Below are 2,500 nucleotides of genomic sequence, written 5' to 3' on the forward strand. Positions count from 1 at the left end.
GGATGACTTGAGAACTGTTTATTAGCTTGTGCTTTGCAGTGATGACACCACTGTGTGCCCGGGCGATATGCTGTCGTTCGAGAGCCAATCTCGTCAAATATTGAGTAAAATTTCTGTCGTGTGTTGGACAGGAGCAGTGCACGTCCTTTCTTCGCAACTCATCCTAATGTCGCCGGCAAACATGGGAGTGTAACATTTCTAGTTCTACCCCACAAATAGACAACTTAAGCAGATTTGAGTGAACTTCATTAGTGACTCTGAAAGCATAATCAATTTGCTGCCCATTTTTAGCTTCTAGCTCTTCTTGTACTAGATTAAACTTCTGGTTTCTTTGGTTTGGTTTTGCAGACGCTAGCAAAATGATCTTTCGACTTGCATTTCCTAAAGGTTTGGCCTCTAGCAGGACATTTTGGATCTCGACCCACAACTATAGCAATGAACTCCTTTTTCTTTCGGTTTTGTTTACCATCGGGTTGTAAGCCCTGTTTGCATCTCCTTTGCTTGGCTCACTCACACTGAGATGAGACATTTGGTGGTCTACACTTTCACACTGTTCTGCAATTTCTAGCATGCGAGCGAGTGTAAGCTCCTCTCTTTCCTCAAGCAATTTACGCCTTAAATAATCTGACCTACATTTACACAGGATCGCGTCTCTCATCTGGTTGTCAAAGTCTACACCAAAATTGCAATCCTTTCCTTCTTTTCTTAATCGAGTAACAAATTGCAAAACAGTCTCACCTTCCTTTTGTTGGAGTCGATGAAATAGGAAAGAACACACAAGGCAGGAAAGTGCAGTTAATTTTCGAAATGAAAGAAACCAATCAGAAATAGCGCGACAGAGCAATTCTGAAACAGAAATAACTACCCTTGGACAATTGCAACTAATTTGCGACGGAAAGCTCTTCAATTTTTTCTCAAAACAGGGGAAACAACACAGGGACGACAACACGCTAGAAGCAATATGGCCGACACTTGAAAATAATGACTTGCAATTACTATTACCAAGTCTCATGCCAGACTATTTATACTCTCGGAGATCTGTCACGTGTCATGTTGTCCTCAAAGTGACAAACTGACTGACTGACTTACAATCAAGATCTGCGTCTGACTTAGGGGTCTGTATGCGTGAGCATAAGACCCAAAAATGAATCAAAAGTCTTTGGTAATTTACCGTTTATGAATTGGTGCATAAAGAATAGAGTTTGAAGTTTAAAATGATCCTGAAGTTTTTGAAATTTGAGTTGAGCAAACAAAGGACTAGTATGAGCGTCAAAATTAGAAAAGGTAATTAAATGGAGAGCTTTTTTTTGAATTCTTTGAAACACAGAAACGTGGAGGGAATTCGGTCTCTCTCTCGGAGTCGGGACACCTTTGAAGACCACCTTTGGTGGAAGTTTGGCTCCATCTGCAGCGACGGCAAGAACGACGGTGAAGCGGTATTTTTCTGCTCCGCAGGTCTAAACAGGAACTGTTCGGCTGCCGGTGAACTCAATGGAACGCGATGAGGGGAGTTCGAAGCGCATTGGTGTCTCGTCCATGTTGAAGATACCAAGGGGTATCCAACACGTTGCCTGGCTACTATGATGAAGCGGTGAAAGAGTGGCGTTGTTTCCAGTTTTGGTACCAGCCAATTGAAGCCTTGAATGCAGGATCAGCTGAAAGCTCCTTTGCTTTTTGCAGAAGCATCAATCTGCTAACGGCAAAACCTATTAAGACAAATGAAAATACATGTGAGAAAATTCAAGTGGCGAAAAGATTGTTTACTTTGTTTTGACAGGCATTGTTAATTTGCTATCTCAACATCTCAAAATGACCAATAGGAAGCGTTTGTTCCCACGAACTGGAAACAAACTCACGTGCCTGTGATAGCTCGTGTCAAGAATTATCGCGTTTGTCTAAAACAATTTCAACACAAAAGTGGTTCAAACAATCTGCATTTAAATCAAAAAATTACTCACCTTGTTCTCTTTGTTCGGTAAACCACTCCAGTATCTGCTGGTCCAGCTCAGGAAACAACTTTGGAGTGAAGCAACCCATGGTTGTCCGCTTTGCTGACACCTTCAATTTGCCGTTGAACAGTTTGGCCTGATCCTTTCGCCAGCGGCAGACCATGGACTCTTTCAGTCCATACCCGCGAGCGATCTCCGAATTGTTTTTGACAGCTTCAGCTTCGGCAACAATTGTAAGCTTGAAAGCCATATTGTATGATGGACGAGAAGCTTTTCCTATGGTGAACGTAGTGCGATGGATTGACTATTGACTATAAGCAATTGACGGTAAGAGATTGTTTGTGACTATGCATCTACTGGCATTCACTTTAAGTTTTTTCACTTTTTAGAGTACGTTCGGATCACATTAGTATTCACGAACACGCTGCTTGGCTAATTGTTTACAATAAATAAAACACTTTTCATTGTTTCTAAAAGGTGTGATTTTATTGAACTTTCAACATGTTTCCTAAGAGGAGCGCTTTCGTCTGTGAAATTTCAGCAAAAATTTC

This window comes from Montipora foliosa, chromosome 2, assembly GCF_036669935.1.
Source record: "Montipora foliosa isolate CH-2021 chromosome 2, ASM3666993v2, whole genome shotgun sequence".
NCBI classification, from domain to species: Eukaryota; Metazoa; Cnidaria; class Anthozoa; order Scleractinia; family Acroporidae; genus Montipora; species Montipora foliosa.